The sequence below is a fragment of the Musca autumnalis genome, unplaced genomic scaffold, assembly GCF_047663935.1.
Source record: "Musca autumnalis isolate F117 unplaced genomic scaffold, ASM4766393v1 scaffold_3, whole genome shotgun sequence".
In the NCBI taxonomy this organism is placed as follows: Eukaryota; Metazoa; Arthropoda; class Insecta; order Diptera; family Muscidae; genus Musca; species Musca autumnalis.
The window spans coordinates 147,126,048-147,148,473 of NW_027411866.1; the positions used below are offsets into that span (position 1 = coordinate 147,126,048).

The following is a 22,426-nucleotide window of genomic DNA, read 5'->3' on the forward strand; positions in this document are numbered from 1 at the left end:
TACAAACCCTACCGGCACCAACTAAAAGGACTGGCATACAGGGGTGCCAAGTTGGTGGTTTTCCCGCTACTTGTGGTGATTTTTGACGTACAAAAACAACTGTTTAAGCAGGAATGTCAACTGTTTAAAGGTAAAAATCGCTACAGACCTATGGTGCGTATGTGGCTGTAGCGATTTTTACCTCGGAACAGTTGGCATCCCTGCTGGCATACTCGGGTGTGACTGTGAGTCATACCAATCATCATATTGTGGATAGAGCTCCCCCATCTAGGCATGTCAGGAGGATTCTTCATGATCTAGAGAGAGATGTCCAACGAAATAAGATATAATCCTTAGATCGGCAAGCCTATCAAGCAAGCAGGTTCGGATAGCCCATCTCTATCGCAGTTGAAGAACGTCAGCAACCACGACAAACCAGATGGTGTAGCCGTCTAAATTCCTGTAGGGCAATGATTGATGACATCGTGCAAAACATCTACCCAGTATGCGGTACAGGCCCGCACGACGCTCTGCAGCTTTTCAAATGCCTTGCCAAACCTATCCCACACTTACTCCAGTAGCTTTGTGGCTACAATCAATCGAAACAGGCAGAACCGGATTAAGCTGTTACAACAACTGATGGGTACCATAATATCTGATTTGTTCGAAATCTTGCGTATCAAAAATTTTCTTTCGGAAAATTGTTGCAATGTTTTAGTGGGGACATCGTGGCGGAGGAGGTACTTAGTACTTTCATAAACTAAAAAAATTAATCCAATTTTGCTTCAGTACAATTCGTGGTGGAGGGTATAAAAAGTTGGGCCGAACTTAACGCGTTTTTTACTTGTTCTGTATTGCAACTTTACATGTTATTTACTTCACGGTGAGTGTCAACATCTTCGTTAGGTTCTTTGATATTCCTATTTTTGTAAACACTGGTTCCAACGCCTACGATACACAGGCAAGTTTTGGGGTTTTTGAATACATGAATTCAACGGTCCTTTGATGTGTAAACGCCGGGTAATATAATAATAATTGTTCCACAAACATCCTTGAAGGGACAAGGGAGACTTCTCTCATATCAATGAGTGCACCCCGATTCATATTAGCTCAAAGATATGGGACCTACTGTTTATCGCCGAGTCCGAACGGCGTGTCTTAAGACACCACTTTGTAGAGAAGTTTTACATGACTGAAATACTCAGGGAATGTCGCCAACATTACTGAGGGGGATTTTGCCACCGCTGAAAAATTTTAGATGTTGCCTGGCCGGGGAATCGAACCCACGACCTTCAGCGTGCAAGGCGGGCCTGTATACCATTGCACCACGGTGGCACCCACACCGGGTAATCTTCTTCTTCTTTATTTGCCGATCCGTATTCGGATTTTGGCGATCATACAATTACAAGTTGAATATTTTAGATGTATATATAATATCTATTGTGTAAATTTATTCTGCAATGGTGAGTTCTCTATTCCTCGCAGCATTTATAAGGTTGTTCTCATCTGGCGTATTTGTCCAGTCTAGAATATTTTTTATCCATGACATTTCTCTTCTTCCTCTTGGCCTTTTCCCCTCAATTTGGCATTTCACCGGGTAATATATTACTTCTAATAAGGTCGACAGTCGAACTTCTCTACCACGAATTATTGATATTTCAAATTACGAGGATTCCACTGTACCAACAAAAAAAAAAAAAAAAACAAAGAAAAAAACTTGTCTAGATATCTTCCCATGCTCTGGCTAATTTTTTGGGTGTGAGTAACCAATAGAAGAACAACGAAACATGAATGAAGAGAGAGGATTGATAGGTACAACAGCAACAAAAAAAATTCAAAATATTTTTTTGCAATATGTCCAAAACCTACTACCTATTTAGACATTACCAAACCGAATTATTTAAAAACGAAAACCTCTGAACTAAAACACAAAAATCTAACTGACTGAGTAAACAAACTAATCGTGGCACCACAGCAACAATACCAATGAGCAATAAGTATTTGTAGCGAATTTCAATCGGTCGGTATTTACGCTTATCAACAGCAAAAAAAAAAAATGAGACAAATGACTGACAGACTGACTGCCTCTTGGCCTGTCTAAACGACTAACAGCAGCAGCACTCACCCAAATTTATACTAAAGTCTGTCCGTCCGTCTGTCACCATCCAACCACATCTCACCACATTAGTTTGACAGTCATTTGGTGTATTCGTTTGTTCTCACACACGCTTTTTATTTTATTCGTTTACATTTTTTTCTACTTTGGCTTATTTTCTGGTTACTTTTCTTCTTAAGCTTTTATTGTTATTATTATTTGTTAAATATCTGTGTGTTTCCGATTCGTTATGGTTTAACTGCACAAACAACCAACTAACTGAGATGACAGAAGCAGCAGGCAGGCAGGCTGGCAGGCAGACACACTCTCATACACACATTATATATTAAGCAGCAACAACGACAACAACAGCAAAAGCGACAATCCAATAATCAACAGCAACAACTACAACAACCAGAACAAAACAATAACTGAAAAACAAAATTAAATACTCGTTGTTTAGATGTCGTCGTAGGTCGTAGTCGTGGTCCGTCGGTCGGTCGTTGACGACATCCTCTTCATCATCCTATCCATCCACTGTATATCGGTGGCATCGCTAGTAACAACAACACCAATAACTGTAACAAAAACACCAACAACAACATCACCGTCATCATCATCGGTGTAAAAAAAAAACACAAGAAGAATGTAAAGAGTAAATTCGCCCGTAGGCAGAGTTGCCGTTTCAGCAGATTTCAAATTATTTGCCAAAGTAGGTCAAAAAAGGACATGTGTTATTTTTTGTTGAACCTGCGAAGAAGAACAACGAGAAGGTTGGTGTTGAGGAGTTAAAGAAGAATACTGAATGAAATATCACCGGAACATATAACTTCCCAGCTCTTAAACAATTGTTTTTGATCTTTGATCTCTAGTGGACCTTGCTGTTGTATCGACATAAAGGTTAGGTTAAGGCGTCGATTAGTTCCCTAAGCTCGAAAAACTTGCACTTCGAAATTAAGAAGACAATGGTGACGGGTCCAACGTATGTAAAAAGAGATATGTATGTTGGTACAACAAAATCAAAACGAAACAAGTGAGCAAAGACTATAGTCGGGACGGGGCCGACTATGTAATAACTAGACAGCGGAATCCTATGCAAATGCATATATGGTTAGAATGGTCGTAGAGAAAATCTGATTAGACAGAAACTCGTTTTATTACAAAATAAAATGAATTAGGGACAGAAATTTTTGCATATCGTGCATATTTTGACATATTTGCATAAAATGAGCATATGCAAAACCATATGCAAAAATATATACAAGGATTTGTGGTCTAAATGTGGTATTAAGTCTTCGTTAGGGGTATGAATCTTTACACCTGAAATTTGTCCGCATGGGTCCACATCTTCATATAGCCCCCATAGAACGGTACCTTCCGATTTTCGGTATTTTGAAAGTTGTAGCCTCAATATCCCACGGAAATGTCTGAATTTTGGTATTTAGTCTTCGTTGGGGGTATAAAACTTTCCACCTGAAATTTCTCGGTATAGGTTCACGTCTTCATATAGCCTCCATAGAACGGTGCCTGCGGATTTCTGGTATTTTGTAGCTTGTGGCCTCAATATCCCTTCGAAATGGCTGAAATTTGGTATTAAGTCTTCTTTGGATGTATAAAACTTTCCACCTGAAATTTGTCGGTATAGGTCGACGTCTTCATATATCCCCCATAGAACGGTACCTCCGGATTTCTGGTATTTTGAAGGTTGTGGCCTCAATATCCCTACGAAATGGCTGAAATTCGGTATTAAGCCTTCCTTGGAGGTATAAAACATTCCACCTGAAATTTGTCGGTATAGGTCCACGTCTTCATATAGCCCCCATAGTACGGTACCTCCCGATTTCCGGTATTTTGAAGGTTGTGGCCTCAATATCCCGCCAAAATGGCTGAAATTTGGTATTAAGTCTTTCTTGGGGGCAAACAACTTTCCACCTAAAATTTGTCGGTTTAGGTTCAGGCCTTCAGGCCCCATAGAACGATACCTCCCGATTTTCGGTATTTTGAATGTTGATGCTGTGGTTATACATTTCTCTATTTTATAGACTTGTCTGAAAAGAAATTTAAACAGAAAAATTTTACATATAAATATTTTTTGTACCTATTATTGAAATATTTGTTGCATATGTTTCGATTGCAATTTAATCAGAAGCCAAAAATATGCCCAGTCCAAAAATTTGACATGAATCGGACAAAAAATAACCTACACCACTACTCCTGTGTATAAGTTCTTCACTGCTAAACATTTATTTTTGGGAATATTATCCGACTATCACCAAATTCAATATGATTCTTTCTCCCTGGGATAAACATTGCGACATGTAGCGTAATGGAAAATTGTATGGATTACGGACTATTGTGATATCTCCCTTGTTTGACCACCTTCGCCAACCTTCTTTGCATCAATGTAAAGGCGATATTTTCTTTCTTCTTTGCCGTGGGAGTACCCTAATAGAAGTCGAGATATTCGCAAAAGAATAAAACATAATCCGACCATCACCAAACTCAAAAGGCTTCTTCCTCTCTGATTAAAAAAAATGCAAAAATGGGATGTATTACCGTCTATTGCTACTTTCATAGTCAGGCTCTGCTTTTGGAAAGTCCCCAACAAAAGCTGTGATATTCGTCATTATAATTAAAAACGCAAAAATGAAAAGTTGGGTTTGACCACCTACGACAACCTACGTCGTTCGAAAGGAGATATTTTCTGCTTTCATTGTCAGGTTTTGTTTCTTGTACATCCCTTATAGAAGCTGAGATATTCGCTTTGGAAAAAAGTTGGCTTTTTCTCCAAATAAGTTTTTTTGCCCATTCCGACCCCTTATTATTATACGACCATCCACTCCGGGACCCCCATAAAACCCCAAAATTTCGTGACGATCCGATCAAAATTGCGACCTGTGGCGTGATTGCAAAGTTTAGATGGACAGACGGACGGGCTGCCACACATAGCCAGATCGACTCAGCTCGTCGAGACAATCATTTTGGTATATATACGTAAGATTATTTGGCTATTCTGGAGGTTTCTCCACAGTGTGTTGCTAATTCCTGGTGTCCATGTTGGGACTTTGGCCCCCTTGTGGGAGCATCGCGGTGGCTGTGGTTTAGACCCAAATCGCGAGTAGAGTTTCAGCTCGAATATGGAGTTGCATATCAACCGGGTGCCTGACCCAAAGAAAGGCAGGAGTTTAGATAGACTCCGCTCCTAACCAAGGTGGCGATCACTTCCAAATACGTGTTAGCGAATTGGTACTCGTACTTCCGTGCGGGGGCGTTGGCAGACGCATTGTATTCACCCGGTGTTAAGAGCACTGTGGGGTAGACCGCAAGGTAGGTACGCACATAAAGCACCACGACGTATGTCCATGTTGGGACCGCAAAGTCAATAAGTGGACAACCGTACGCATGGTCTCGCTTCTTCTTTCCCCAAGTGCTGCAGGCTAATGATACTAACATATTATTATTCTTTTTCCCAACGTTCCAATCTATTATCTCAGAATGTTTACAAACGACAATTATTTTGGGTTTGTGTATGTTGGCATAATCAACCTCGGATATGAATATCTAGTTCCATATGTATCATGTGAAGATCGTAACTGTGGCCTTTGGAGCAGGAAGTTATTATTTGGGGTTACCAAAAAGTATGTGGGAATTGAAAGGTAATTACCTTTAATTATTTAATTAATTATTAATGTTCGACCCTATTTCACGGAAGTCTCCACGGGTGGACAGTACTGTGCAGTTGTCTGCGTATGATATTATAAAAATGTTGTTGACCTAGAATTTGTCAAAGGCTTCGGCAACACGATATCTTGCACATATTCGCCACAGGTCACACGTTTTCTCAATGATAGAAAGTTTTTCCTCAAAATTGAGATAAAATGATGGTGCATAGAATCCCTCAAGTGACATTTTTAGACAATTCATTGCGACGTACCTGGGCAACCTGAAGTAGAGTTGCTGCTTATGGAAAATTTCGAGCATAAGTTGGAGAAGATATACAAATTCATACACGAGTGATATAAAAGCTATTCATAAGCTACACTCCAGACGAACTAATGAAGAATGCTGATGCTTACATATCCCGACGATGGCATCACAGACGTTCCAGGTCGCATTGGTCGCAAATTAGGGATCTCGTTATATTTTTTTCTAAAATTAGTTTATGTTCGAAGTTTCTCTATATCGCTATATTCGGGTACCTGAACCACAAGAATTAAAAATTGCAGGTTAAAATGATGCGCACGATAACCCTTGGAAGGAATAACCGATTTGTTCCAAACTATTATTTCATCCATTTATAGATTCATAAATTTCCACACAAAATTTCAAAATTTACCGCAAAAATTCATCATTAGTGCGATTCTCTAACACATGTCTGGAGTTACCGACAAAAATCGGAAAAATTAAAATGCTTATAACTTCGTTAATTAACGATATTATTCGGCAAGTTAGCGACTAATAAAAAGTAGTCGTAAAGTTCTACCGAGAACAACAGTGTTGTCAACTTTTATTTGAACTTTTCATTCATAATTTTGCGTTTTAAAGTTACCGATTTTTGTCGATAACTCAAAAAATGAGTTAGGGAATCGCACTACAGATTGTACTCAGGGCATCTATTACGACGGTACAATTATCTTCAGGGACAAGTCCATACCTCCTGAGATAATGGCACAAAGATTCTAAGAAACCCTGCCTTTACCAACTAAATAACTGATGAGCACACGATAACACGCGAATTGAGTATCCGATTTGGATGCAACTTTGTACATGGTAAAATGTCTTCCGTACGTCATCATGTTCCAGGTTTATCGAACAACACCTTCAAGTACATCCCGCACAAAAATTCAAAAATTTCGCCTAAATGCATTTCAAGGTCTCCTTGTGGATAGTTTTGAAAATGTTGCCCTAGTTAGTCCTTGTGACCCTAATTATAGCGATAAAATGTTTTTCGTCGTCCATGCATCCTGACATAATGACCAAGAAGCTTTAAGAAATCCTATTGTGACCAATTAAAATGGAGGGGGACTCACATTGGTCCAACCTTTGAACATTGTAATATTTCTGTCAAACTAAAATAAATCAAGTTCAAGTTCCGGAAACGCCCTTCTGGTACGTCCCACTCAAATTCAAAATTTTCGCTTATGTGCAGTTAAAAGCCTGTTTGAAAATTGTGATTCTGATTGCAATTATGTACATAATTTTTTCGTGTGCAAGTCCACGTATCTTGACATAATGACTTAAGAGCTCTAAAAACCATACGGCCACCACCTAAAATGATACGTTCACCAAAAATTATATCCACTTCCAAAATGGGCTGTATCGATAAATCCCTTTAGGGACCTGCTTCGCAAAAGTTGTTCGTGTGTATCCCACATACATAAATGTAAATACCTACCCAGCAAACCAAAATCGGGAGAAACATCAGAGTTCGGACCGAATTCTGTCCGAAAGTCGGATAAAACGTCCGAGTTCGGATCCGAATTCGGTCCGAACTCTGACCGAAAGTCGTATGGCGTGGTTGACGTGTTCTCTGACCGTAATTCGGATGAAAATCGGATGTTTAGGCGACTTTCGGACCGAATTCGATCCGAACTCTGATGAACTATCGTATAAATTTCTGATTTATTAACCGACTTTCGCACAGATATCGGTCAGAATTCGGAAGTAAAATTTTATGAAATTCGAAAGTGTTTGCCGACTTTCGGACCTAATTTGGTCCGAAGTCAGATGAACTATCGTATGAATTTCTGATTTATTTACCAGCATTTGACCAGAATTTGTTTTTTGGTCTGTTCCAGAACTGAAAAGAATCTACTAATTTTTACTGTTTCTTCCGATAACATAAAGGAAAAAATGTTATCGTAGTAAAAAATAGTAGCCTCTTCTTGCAGGTTCTCGATCAGAGCAATTATTATTAAAAGATGTTGAAAATACACAGTTAATTCATGAAATATCCAAATCCTATAAAAGTTTATCTACTATAAACATATTAAAGGTTTTAATATCATCTTATGCTGTGTTAAATGCACGACTTGGTGGAAAAACAAACTGTATGCAACCGATCACTATGAATAACATTAAACACTACCATGCATCAACACGCATAACAAAAATAAACCAAATTTGTTGTTTGAAATTAAAGCCCGAGCACTCAATTTTTCCCTTCAGAGAGGGAGAAAGTTCGTCAGACTAGTCGGACAGAGTTCGGACCGAATTCGGTAAGACGCGTCGGAAAAAACTTCCGACTTTGAGCAGACGCGTCGGACGTCCGACATTGGGTACTTATGGCAATGAAAACATTTATACGGATTTTCTCTGTTTGTAAAATATCTCAACAGGTTTACGCTCTCCAAATTCCAGTTTACCTCGTACGGCAAAATTCTATGGAGATACAATTGAATCTACAGATTGTCACCTGTCGGTATGACAACGGTAATGACAATTCAAATGATTCCCCCATATTTTCTACCCAAAAATTCCCAAAGGAAATGGCAACACTGCGGCATCTCCTCCTTTTGCCTATTATGCGATTTTGGTTTCATTTTTTTTTGTTTGATTCGGTTAAGTTGAGCTTCTTTTGCAAATGATTTCGTCGTTTGTTTAAATGCGACGACGATGACTACCAACCAACAACATCATGAGTGAATACATCATCTACAACAACTGACGACGAAGTGACTGACTGACTGTTAGAGAGACTAAACGACAACACAAAAAGACGAGAGTAGACCGTTTGTAAGGCGTTTATATCACCATCGTCGTCAGTCGTTTGGCCTTTTTTCTTCATTCCTCACACATTTGATAAAAAAGGTTTTCATTTTTTTTTTTTTTGCTTTTCATCTTTTTTGCGGCGAGTTGATAGCTTGCTGTTGACTACAAAATTTTTAGGTATGTAAGTCGGTTTGTTTGTATGTGCAACGCGCCACCACTATTTAGATATGAAGGAATTTGTTTCGGTTTTTTTGTTGTTTTTTTTTTGCTTGATGTCCGTTTTTCAAACGAGTAACGAGTTGAAGAAAAAAATGTACACACACATTTTTTTCACTAATTTCGTTATTGGTGCATCACTTTTTTTTCCTCAGGTAGGTAGATTGTATGTACAATGTATCTTGAAATTATTGCAATCGCTCTACAGTCAGCTTTCATTGTTCACTTAAATTCAATATTTCAAGTAGAAATAAACAACTCGCAAACATTTGCTAAAAAATATTCATTTCAAAATAAATTTAACGGTCAATTGAAATTATAAGATGCTTGTATATTCATTTCACATGTATAGATAGGTACCCCACCATTAGAGGGGTGGGTATGCATTTGTTTTTTCTCCAATAGTCACAAGTTGTGTGGAATTAAATACTATGTATGTATATCGTCCAATTAATGTTTTCGGACAGGTCATTTGACGAAAATCAGAACATTTGCAGGAAAAAGGGGGTAGAGAGGCACCAGAAGTTGGTCTCTTAAGGATTTCATTATTTTCAATCTGTCGCCCTTCCGATGGTTATTGCACAAGTATATTCAACATAGGTTGATATGGATTTTGATTATACCCATCCGAAACCAAATATAATTTAAATTTTTTCTGAAGGACAATAGTTTAAAAATAATTATCCTTATACCTAGTATGTGTGTCTGGTTACCTGCAAGTGCTTTCTAGAAAAAATTTGTCCAGCAAAAACTTGCAAATTCTCAATGAACAACTGAGAGATAACAGAGAACTACTTTCTATAACAATTTGTAAAAATTGTTGCAAACTTTTGAGTAACCAGACAGACCTATTAATAAATAAAAACAACAACAAAATTAATGATTAAAATGTTAATAATATAATAAATAAATAAATTAATAATAAAATTTAAATAAATATTTTTCCCATCAACATTCCTGGAATTTTTTAGTTGTCATCGATAATGACTTTTTAATTGGGCCTTAAGGGGTATGGCCACTTACAAATTTTACAAAATAGAAAAAATGTTTTATTGGCTCATTTTAAAGCGGGGTACACACGATCAGTTTTAACTGTCGATTTTTCGGAATTATCGATAACTGTCCAACCGTCCAGCAACCACAAAATATTTTGTGGTTGCCTGATGACTGACAAAAGTAAACGGCCACACTGGCAAGCAACCGACTATTTGAGCAAAACTGACAGTCAAAACTGATCGTGTGTACCCCACTGAAAGTACAGGTAGAATAGAATATGTTGCAAAAAAAAATTAGCTGAGATATGAGCTTTAGAAAGAGAAAATTCATTGTGATTTGTATCTAACATCGAAGTTTGAAACGCGGTTTTCTCAAAATGGTACAGTGTGCGAAATATTTATAACCTACAATGGTTATTTTTTTATTTTAAGCCAATTACTGAAGTACCGATTACTTTTTATTATGAAATCACTATCGGTGGGTTTGTTTTGTATGTACTAAACATAACGGTACACAAATAGTTTTTATTTTCGTTACAAATTACAAATATACAGTAGTCACAGTTTTGTTACATCGAATTTTACGCATTTTTAGGGAAATATTGGCAGAAAATGCCTCGTGCTCCAATTTTAACTTTCGATGAGCTTGAAAAGTACTGTGCATAAGTATTTGAAAAATTCACAAAAATATGGCAAAGCAGTCCTTCCCGGTCGTCCTCCGAAGGTCAGTGATCATCAAAAACGACAAATTAAGCACTATGATGTGAACAAATACATTAGTCCAGCTAAAATACGCAGAGAATTGGATCTACCCATATCTACTCGAAGAGTGCAACAGATTTTACACGCCGATTCTAATATTAAATACCAGAAAAAATGACCAGTTCCTCGTCTACTCCCGAGGCATAAGGTACAAAGACTAGTATTTCCCGCAAAAGATCGATTTTGGGACACTGAATGGCATTCCTTGGTTTTTAGTGACGAAAAGAAATTCAACCTTGCTGGACCTAATGGCTGCTACAAGTATTGTAGAGATACTCAGAAAGAAAGCGAAACTTGTGTTGCTAGAAATTTTAAGGGTGGATCCCATATGGTATGGGCAGCATTTGGGTATCGTGGAAAGTCTCCAGTCTGCTTCGTGAGTCACAAAATGGATTCACAGAAATATTGCGAGTTACTCGAAGACGTCCTAGTAGAATTTGCGTATGATTTATGGGTTGCGGAATGGTTCTTTCAACAGGATAATGTCCCCATACATGTATCAAAGAAAACTTAGGACTTTTTAAAGACAAAAAACATTAAGACTTTGGAGTGGCCGACCATAAGTCCAGACCTGAACCCCATAGAAAACCTCTCTGCCCCAAGTGCAATTTTTAGAGGGACCACATGGAGGGAAATTGCTATTTACGTATGTCGATGGATGGTGTCCGTTTAGCGTCCTCGTTTTGGATATACTATAATGGTAAAGATACATAACTGTTAACCTCTAGCATAAATTTGCAGCATGACTTGTCATGATGTCGGTACATGGAAGGTTTAATATAGAAATCCCACTAGCATCAGTCCAGGGAGCAGTATTATACAAACTGCCAATCAGCGATATACCATGACCATCGATTCGAGAACAAACTTTTAATTGAAGATTTTTAATTAAAGAAGCACAGTTGTGGCCACAACCTTGAAAATACCGAAACCGGGATGTACCGTATGAAGGCGTGGTCCTATACTGACAAATTTTCGGGGGGAAAGTTTTGTACCCCCAACGAAGACTAAGTATGAAATTTCAGCCATTTCGGTTGATTATTGTGACCACAACTTTCAAAATACCGAAAATCGGGAGGTACCGTTCTATGGGTGCTATATGAAGGCGTGGACCTATACCGACAAATTTGTGTGGGAAAGTTTTGTACCCCCAACAAATACTGAGTACCAAATTTCAGGCATTTTGGTTGATTATTGTGGCCACAACCTTCAAAATACCGAAAATTGGAGGTACCGTTCTATGGGGGCTATATGAAGACGTGCTCCTATACTGACAAATTTCTGGGGGAAAGTTTTGTACCCCCAACGAAGACTAAGTACGAAATTTCAGCCATTTCGGTGGATTATTGTGGCCACAGCCTTCAAAATACAGAAAATCGGGAGGTACCGTTCTATGGGGGCTATATGAAGGCGTTGACCTATACCGACCAATTTCTGTGGGAAAGTTTTATACCCCCAACGAAGACTAAGTACCAAATTTCAGCCACTTTGGTGTGATAATGAGGCTAAACCTTCAAAATAACGAAAATCGGGTGGTACCGTTCTATGGGGGCTATATCAAAACGTGAACCGATATAGCCCATTTGCAATACCAAACATCCTAGGAGTAATATAAACTTCCATACCAAATTACAAAGCTCTATCTTAAAAATTGCGAGCTGTATCTTGATTTCAACAGACGGACAAAGGAGTGGACCAATATTAATAAGTCCATACTCGAATGTCTGTTTGTTTGAACTTCTATAGAAGGAGCGGACAGATATGACCAGTGATGCCAGATAAATTTGTTCGAAAATCGTCAATTTTCGGGAGCCAAAATCGCCAAATCGGAAAAAAAGTATTTCAAATCGTCAAAAAATCGGCAAATACAATAACATGTATTTCCGATCAAATTATTACTATTGTCGACTACTTTTGGGTAACCAGACATACCTAATGTTACGAGAGCCAAATTTTGGACCGCATCGGTTGATCCGTTCGAGAGTTGTCCTGCGTCTCTGCCATACGAACGAACATGGCTAAATCAACTCCAAATTGTCTGAAATGGATTTTGTCCGAGACACATTTTTATCGTATTAAAGTATATACCTGTACCGATTTTAGCCTATAGGCTGAGGTTGTAGTGAAAAAACAAAAATTGTAAATGATTATCAGCTCCACCAATACATTTTTTTTTCAAAATTGTCACTTTCCACTAAATCGAATAAAGATTTTCATCCGCGTAATTTTTAAAATAAGTTTTTTATTGCAAATTTTGCTCCTAATTAGGCGTATTTTCTTTAATATTCTTTTAATATTCAATATCTAATGATCACTTAAATTGACCAAAATATCTTTTGTTAAGGTTCGCACAAACTTACAGGTTATTCACACCATATGCACCCTATTATCCATACGAGATTTGAAATTTTCAATAAAATAAAATATTAATTTTATTTAAGAATGAATTTTAAATGTTGGGAAATTGTTTAAAACTTTCAGTTGTTGATTTGATATTTTTAAGTGAAAGTGTTGCTATTTTCGAAAAACTAAAATTTATTAATTTTATAATATTTTTATTTATTTTTCTTTGCACTTTAAGAACTTTAAAGTTTAAACACACACACAATTGAACAATTAAAAAACCAACATTCCACCACTTCAGTTTTTTTTTATACTGCACTGGAAATCACACAAAAAATAGTTTAACTTTTTTTGTTTTTGTCACACACAATTAATTTTATTTTAATATTTTTGTTACCTAGAAATTATTTCAAACAAATTAATTTGCATCTCTCCTTTGAAAAAAATATTTTTCCACACTACCTTTTCAAAAGGCTGTGATTTTGTCTAAGTTGTTATTTTTCCTTTGTTTCTTATTAATTATTATGTGATAAATTGTGTTTGTTTGTTGTTTTTATTATAGTATGTAGAATTACCGTTGAATTGGATAATTATTTATTTTATTTAAATTTAATTTCTTTATTTATTTTATTAACACAATGCAGAGAAGCCAAGGCAGGCAGAAAAAAAATCCGAAACACTTTGCACCACCGCAGTACACACACATTTACAAAATAATGCCATCACAGAAGGAAAACACAAACCATATCGATGAACAAAACACACAATCGTACACACAAAACCATCATCACCAACCAACGAAGAAATAGTAGATGAAGCACGACGTCGGGCACAAGAAAAAAAAAAAAACAAAACAGCACACAAATCAAACACAACAGTAACAACTAAAATACACAGTTTTGTGTTTGAGTATCATATTGTTGCTGCTGTTTTTGTTGTTGCTGCTATTGCTGGCCACCAATGTTGGTTGGTTGTCGTTGGCGAGTACGATGATTATGATGATGCTGCTGCTCACTCACACTCTCTTTAGAAAACATAACGACGAAACACCTACCCGAAAATACCGACACCAACTTTAGCAAGCCGACGATGTCAACGACGTTGAGGTTGAAAATCTACAATTCATACCCTACTAAGTACTTTAATACAACTGAGTGTGACCGACCAACCGACAGACAGACAGTGAGACGATGTTGAAAAATATTGTACAATTTTATTTAGTTAAGTTGTAGTAATGACGCAAAAAATTGTTTAAAAAACAAATCTACACAAAACCACACGGTTTCATGCTCTCAGGGCAACTGAAAATAAGCTCTCTTTACCAATGCCGTTATAATATGAAAACACAATTTTTTCTGCAGTCAGTCACTGCTGTCCCAATGCTCGGCGTCGTAATTCGTTTGTTGGTTCTGCTGCTGCAACGGCAAAGTTCTTTTTTTCTATTTGTTTTGGAACAAACAAACGAATCAACGAACATATCAGACGGGAAAAAGTATCAACAGACTAACTACATTACAGCAAATACGACGTCGATGATGATGACGACAGGAACCGAGTAGAGCCCTGGCCTGGAACAATTGAAGGAAACCATCAACGACAACAAAAACAACAACTAACCATCGCAACAAGAACAAAAAAGGCATGAAACGCTACAAAAACACACAAGACAAAAGTGGCAGCATAAAAACATAAACACATCTCCTTCAATCATCACAGACAGTGTTGCATATGCTGTAGTGTAAAAAAAATCGCAATATTTGCATTATATTTAAAAAATTTTTAAATATGTACATATGTATGTAATTGACAATGTTGAACAAGGAATACCAACAATTCTAAAATATTATGGACTGAAATAACAAAAAATGTCAATTACATCATAAAAAACAGCGTTTATCCCACAAACATTTCCCAATAGACATGAAAGGACTTTGCCTCAATGAGCTCAGCTCCATTCTATTATCATTATTTAAAGAGGCAATTCTCGAAAGAAACAACCAGTTTGGCTCCTCATAAAAGTTTGCCCAAACATGGGTCAAGTTCGAAGATGGACCTCACCAACAAATGTTTAAACATTTTCACAAAAAAACGGTGTCCAAGCTATGCACATCTTAATGGGTTATGGCCACTTATGGAGGAAAAAAAAAACATTTTTCTTTCTACTTGACGCCATAAATCCGTCAAATTTTTTTTGAAAAAAGTCTCTCGCTTACTTACAAGCTTTTTATGATTTCAATAATCCGTTTTCGGGCTACAATGGGCACCGCATTCAAAAATGTCATTTGGAGAAAACCTCGCTTGAAAATTCGATATTACATACAAATCACAATAAATGTTTCCTTTCTAACGCTCATATCTCAGCTAATTTTTATCCAATTGACTCGAATTTTTTGCAACATATTCTTTTCCACCTGTGCTTTAAAAAGAACCAATAAAAAATGTTTGTAAAATTTGCAAGTGGCCATAACCCCTTAATATGTATTTCTTCCAGACATAGATCTGGTGCCAATATGGACTATCTATATCGATCCACTTCTTCAGGAACCGCCCACACAAATTTATTACAAGTAAGTACGGCGTTAAGTTCGGCCTGGCCTAACTTGTTGCACGCTCCAACACGAGTTGTATTGAAGTAAAATGGAACAATTAGTTTCATTTCGTTTATGATGAAGGCTAAATACCAAATTTCAGCAAGTTCGGTAAAACAATGTGGCTAATCTTCAAAATACGAAATTCGGGAGGTAGCCCCATGGAACGGGCTATATCAAAACGTCGATCTATACCTACAAATTTCTGACGGAAAGTTTTTAGACGTAAAGAAGTCCAAATACCAAATTTCCGATATTTCGGTAAAACCTTTAAAATAACGAACATCAAGAGGTACGCTTCCATAGAACCCGCGGACCTATACTGATTTTTCTCTTCGGGAATAGTTGATAACCCCATGGAAGATTAAATAACAAATTTCAGTCTTTCGGTGGGATATTGACGCCACAACCTTCAGAATTACGCAAATCGGGAGGTACCGACGAATTGCAGTAGGCTTTTACCTCAAACAAAGACTAAATACCAACTTTCAGCCATTTCGGTAGGTTGCTGTGGTCACAACCTTTAAAATACGGTATAGGGAGGTACCGTTCTATGGGGGCTATACTAAGGCGTGGACCTATACCGACAAATTTCATATGGAACGTTTAATACCCCAAATGAAGACCAAATACCAAAGTTTAGCCATGCTGTGGATTGTTGTGGCCACAACCTTCAAAATACCGTTCTATGGGAGCTATATGAAGGCGTGGACCTATACCGACAAATAGGGTCTCCGATGAATATTTTGATGTGTTACTAACGGAATGACAAATCTAATTATACCATCGATATTATGGTGGAGAGTATAAAAATTGGCACAACAAAAGTGCAGTTTAAAGACATACATATCTCGCATCATTTTGAAAATTTCCGCAGCAGGTTGTCCTCGATGAAAACGATAGTTTAGGAATTGAGTATGGGATTTGGACGGGACTTTGCGCATCGTAATATGTCTTCCAAACGTACATCATGTTCCAAGAAAGTTCATATCGGACTTCAAAAGTTCAAAATTTTGGCTCTAGTTTAAAGGACGGTTGATGATGTTTTGAAAATTTGGCCCTATTTACAGTGATATACTGGTCGTGGGCAAATCTATACTTCGTGTCAGGAATGCGATGAAAATCGATTTCGAGCTCAAAACAAGTCAAAAACGACTGTAGATATGATACATGTACATTTTTCGATTTCGAATTTTTTCGATATCGGTTTCATATTCCATTTTGTTCTGATGAAAACTTATCAAAAAGCGTGTGATGAAATCCGATACTTGTTTATTTTTCTCGTTTTGAAAACGGCCATATAGAAGAACGATGTAAAGAATTTTGAGAGATTTTTTAGGAGAGAATGTTTGAAATGTAAGCACGGGTATAAAAAGATAAATTACATTTATTACACTATGCATCACTGAAAATGCAAACAACTTCTGGTATGCATTTTTTGAAAGTACACATTTAGACTACAAAAACCCTAGTAACTAATAATTTTTCACCTTTGATTGAATATTTTGAAAAACATGAATGAAAACTCGTTAGAGTTTCAATTTGAAAGTTTCCCTATCATTCCACTAAATGCATAATTTCTCGCAGAAAGTAGAATTCTGGCAAAAATGTTTGGGGTCGCTTGTAATTCATTGAAAAAAGAAGAGCAAGCAATCGTTGCTTTTGAAAATAAAAAATCACATGTTTATTAGGGCTTTATTCTTTTCAAGTTTAACAAAATACCACACATATTAACAAATATTATACCGCCTCTATAAGCGGTGTTTTAGTGTGCGGCATGTCGTTCGGACCTGGAGGAGGTTTTTTTTCTGATGAATAAATTTGTTCTTCAAAAATATATATCCCTAGTATACATCGAACATAGAAATAAATATATAAAATATCGTATGGAAATTGACACTAACATTACAGCCCAGCTCAGTCAGCTGGGTATTGCTGCTACCTTTTCTTGTTCTATCATGTCAGTATCGGCTAAACTATTGGGAGTTGAACCAAGTAATCTTCGCAAAAATCTTCCAAATAAAGTACTCAACAATTCTTTAGAACATTCTGAAACTCTAAAATGCTTACTTCATGTTGTTTCAGCGGTATTTTGCATCAAATCTTTTACAACACGTACCTATTTCAAACACAGTTCACACCAACAGTTTATTCTTGCATTTCGGATTTCACTGCATTATTGACATTTTTATTAAATCGTCGTTGAAAAATGTACTGAAAACAATGGCATAGAGACATTTTACAATAATGACATGTTCCGAAGAGTTGTGTATTACATTCCAGGGAATATTTTTCCAAAAGAAAATATTCAGAAAAAATTAACGGTTTTGGAGATACGGTGCGAAATGTATAAAAATTGTGGAATTTTTGTATATATTTTGAAATTTGAGACAATAAATGTAGTTTTTCGAGTTCATTATCTCTCCGAATATTTTATTCTTGTCCTTATCTACAAATTTGCTTCAGAGGTCAGAAGAAGATTCGCATTGGTTTCAGAGATATAGCCCTGAATTTCTTTAAAAACTCAATATTTAACCATGTTTAGATGGGGCCATAAAATCCGAGCTGGATCTGACACAACAAAACACAACTGGGGTTTCTTGTCGTTTGGGTCTGTGCTTTCAAAAAATCCTCCGTTCGAATTGTTTGAACAAGATCACCTTAAAAGTGTTGTACTGTGTTATCCATATTTATTGGCATTTTTAAATGGTTTTATTTAGCTCACCCTGTTTGTTTTATTATTTATTCTTGGGTCAAATTTAGTAATTCAAATTTCACCCTCTTCCTGTCAACCGATTAATCTGAAATTTTGTATACACTTTGGATTTTGGTGACAATACAATTATGTTTATTCATTACCATTATAAATTCAAGATGGCCGCCGCTACAAAATGGCGGATAATTTATGTTTTATTAATCCCATAAATATGGGTATTAAATGAAAGAGCTCAACAAGCAGAATACAATATACCATAAAAAATTGAAATCCAAGATGGCGTCCGCTACAAAATGGCGGATAACGTAGGTTTTATCAATCCCATCAATATGGGTATCAAATGAAAGTGCTCAACCAGTAGAATACAATGTACTATATAAAATTAAAATCCAAGATGGCGGCCTCTACAAAATGGCGGATAACTTAGGTTTTATCAATCCCATCAACATGGGTATCAAATGAAAAGTCTCAACAAGTAGAATACAATTTACTATGCAAAATTGAAATATAAGATGGCCGCCGCTACCAAATGGCTGATAACAATTTTTTTTATCAATCCCACCAATATGGGCATCAAATATAAGGGCTTGACAAGAAAAATACAGTGCAGTGCTTGACAAGAAGAATACAGTACATCTTATACACCCGAAAGCCATACAGTTTCCAGCTAAGTACAATTACAGGACGGCTGAAAGAAAAATGTTGCCTTTAATACTATCATGGGCTTCTATAATAATAATAATTGTTCCACAAACATCCCATAAGGGACAAGGGAGACTTCTCTCATATCAATGAGTGCACCCCGATTCATATTAGCTCAATGATATGGGACCTACAGTTTATCGCCGAGTCCGAACGGCGTGTCTAAGACACCACTTTTGTAGAGAAGTTTTACATGGCTGAAATACTCAGGAAATGTCGCCAACATTACTGAGGGATATTTTGCCACCGTTGAAAAGTGTTTTGATGTTGCCTGGCCGGGGAATCGAACCCACGACCTTACGTGTGCAAGGCGGGTGTGCATACCATTGCACCACGGTGGCTTCTACAATACACAAAATGCAGGGCACCACTGTGGATCACGCAGTCGTATACTTAGGTGCGAAACTGTTTGAAGAAGGTCAAGCCTACGTGGCTCTTAGTAGAGTAAGATCTTTGCAGGGACTACGTATAGAGGAGTTGGACTGCAATAAACTAACGGGCAAGAAACCTTGCAATAATGAAGCACTAAATGAATTAAACAGAATGCGAAATAAAAACTAAAAACTAGAAAATAAAAATAGGTAAAAAAACTTTTTAAGTTAAACGGTTTTATGTTAAACATACATTGCAATGTTTAAGATAAATGTACTAAAAACCAAAAAATAATAAAATAGATAGAGTCGTGGGAATTATAAACATATGCATAGACTAGACAAAAATAAAACCGTGGGGCACGTCAATTGTCTACAAATTATCGACTTAATGTGCGATAGAAGAATCGTTTAATTCGTCGTTAGGCAGTTGGCCCGCAGACGGTGAGGAAATTACTTAATATTTTCTTGTTCATGGAAATTCCAATAGTTATACACTCCATGTAAATAAAAGAGATGTTTCAACTAGTTTATCGTTGGACATTCACACTGCTGGCTGGCGAGAATCGTTTTACTGCTCGTAGTTTGTCTTTAATCAACAAAGTACTACTCGCTCACCACTATGAAACCCTAAAACTCACTTATAATCGAGCTTGCTAGCTTGTTTGCACATTCTATCCCTACTTATCACACGTCCATCGCTGTCGGTTGAACAACTGCCTTATTATAGTGTAACATTACAAAACGAACATTTTGATCAACGATTGTAGACAGTTGACGTGCCCCACGGTTTTATTTTAGTCTAGTCTATGCATATGTTTATAATTCCCACGACTGTATCTATTTTATTATTTTTTGGTTTTTAGTACATTTATCTTAAACATTGCAATGTATGTTTAACATAAAACCGTTTAACTTAAAAAGTTTTTTTACCTATTTTTATTTATTAACAAAATATTTGATATTTCGATAAAAAAGCACAGAACACAAAATCTACTTTTAAACATCTGCGTTTTCCCAAATTCGTGAAGACACCCACTTAATATGTTGTTATGCACTTTTTGTAGGTCTCATAATGTAATAGTACAAGATTTTCCTCACTAAGCCCCCATATAGGCCAATTTAAAGAACACACAATTATGTTGATATGGGCCCCATTATTATCGCCGAGTCCGAACGGCATGTCATACGACACCACTTGTAGAAAGAACACTTAAGCCACCATTACACTGACGGGATTTGCCACTGCCGAAATTTGTATGTTCCGGTTCCGGTTCATCAGCCGCTTCTATAAACCTGCTGGTCGAATACAGGAAGTGAGACATAATTTCCCATATTTGGCTCTTCGAATATTGTTGGATTAATCATATTTTTCTCTGCGTGTAGCAACTGAGTGTGATGATGACAATTTTACGACTTTTATGACGATTTTCGGACAAAAACGGTTTGCGTATTTTTTGCATATTCTGCATATTTTGCATATTTTTTGTATATTTTTGATATGACCCCAAATGACGAAAAATTGACCCTTAAAACGCCTAGATCCAAAATTTGAGTACAATCGGATAAGAAATAAAAAAACATGCAAAAATCCGATATCTAATTATCATAGTGAAATTCAACAGAAAAAGTTTAGAGTGTTGTTAATATAATAATTGGTTTCGTAAATTGACAACTAATGGAAACTTGTGAATTTTTTAAATGAAATGATAAAAAATATGAAATTAAATGTGATTTTGTTATAAAACAACATTTTTATTATTTTTAAGTGTTTTTGGAGAGTTTTAAATGGGCGTGTTAAAAAAATACAATTGCACTTGCAAAACCAAAAGTGATTTTATTCAGAAAAAAATTTCTGTTTTCGTTTTCGGAAGAATCTAAATACGAAAACAATTCCCCATTCGATCGGAATTCTTTTCTGTGACATACCTGTATTTTAATTATAAGAATTTCCCTCACTCAGCCAGCATTCATTTAAAATAAAGCGTCATATATGAAGAAACATCGCTAAAATGGCAACATTGCCTTTCAATCTTCATTAAAATGGATATTTTTGCGTTTAAGCTTTGTTCTCTACACTTGCTAAACATGTATGACACAATAATTTCAAATGAATCAGGGACAGAAAAAAATAATGATTGAGTGAGTACCCACATATTAACCTGAGTAACAATTTTAATAAAAATATCAATTTAATAAATATTAATATTTAAAAATTATTTAAATTTTCTGGCATTTTAACACTTGAGTGAAAATGATTTTTTTATTGCATTTCTATTAAAAAAACACACAACAACAAAAACACTGCATTATTAACAACACAGCAACAAAGTCCGTGTTCGTTCCTCTGTTGCAACAAATCTTATTGGAAGGGGTCAAGGGGAAAGAGAGAGAGAGGGAGGGAGGGAGACCAACAAACACTGTTCTTAAACTCTTTAATAATATTTATAATGATTTAACAGATGTTTATTATACACACCAGCAGCACAGCACGGCCAGCACACGATGAGGGTGCACACACGACACTGACTGACTATACAGGAAAAACAACAACAATGGATATTATCAATCTTCTATTCGTTATAGTTTTTTTTCTGTTAATATTTCGGAAGCACACGGGTAGGCAAAGTATTCGACAAAAAGTAAGTGTAGTAGTTAAAAAAGGAAAGAAAATGAATGCTTCCAGCCAGCAGCAGCAACAACAGACAGAGCAACAACAAGCGAATCCTGTAAAATTAACTAACATAAATCTTGTCTTGTTTGTTTAATTCGTAATAGGCGCACAGAAATGACACAGAAGAGAGCAGCCAATGTTTGGCTGCACTCCACTGGGCAGCGTTGTCAGTATTGGGGATTTTTCCCCAAATTGGGGATTTTTTTTCTGAAATGGGGAAAAATAATTCGACTTGGGGAATTGCGGATTTTTTGGGGAAATCTGAAAAATATTT

The 22,426-nt window shown here is 36.5% G+C and overlaps 1 protein-coding gene across 14 annotated transcripts in view; it reads right to left on the reverse strand.

Annotated features, from left to right (window-relative positions):
• Tlk (Tousled-like kinase) overlaps window positions 1-22,426 on the reverse strand; it is a 130,608-nt gene that overhangs the window by 54,041 nt on the left and 54,141 nt on the right. For 2 of the 14 annotated variants that reach the window (XM_073974731.1, XM_073974727.1), the window contains exon 1: window positions 21,958-22,192. The exons of 2 other annotated variants lie outside the window; for them this stretch is intronic. The gene's annotated coding sequence lies outside the window, so the exon portion shown is untranslated. Of the gene's footprint in view, window positions 1-4,056; window positions 4,123-13,498; window positions 14,510-21,957; window positions 22,193-22,426 lie in introns of those variants that run through there. 10 more of the 14 variants (XM_073974728.1, XM_073974726.1, XR_012411556.1 and 7 more) reach the window with 9 other exon arrangements.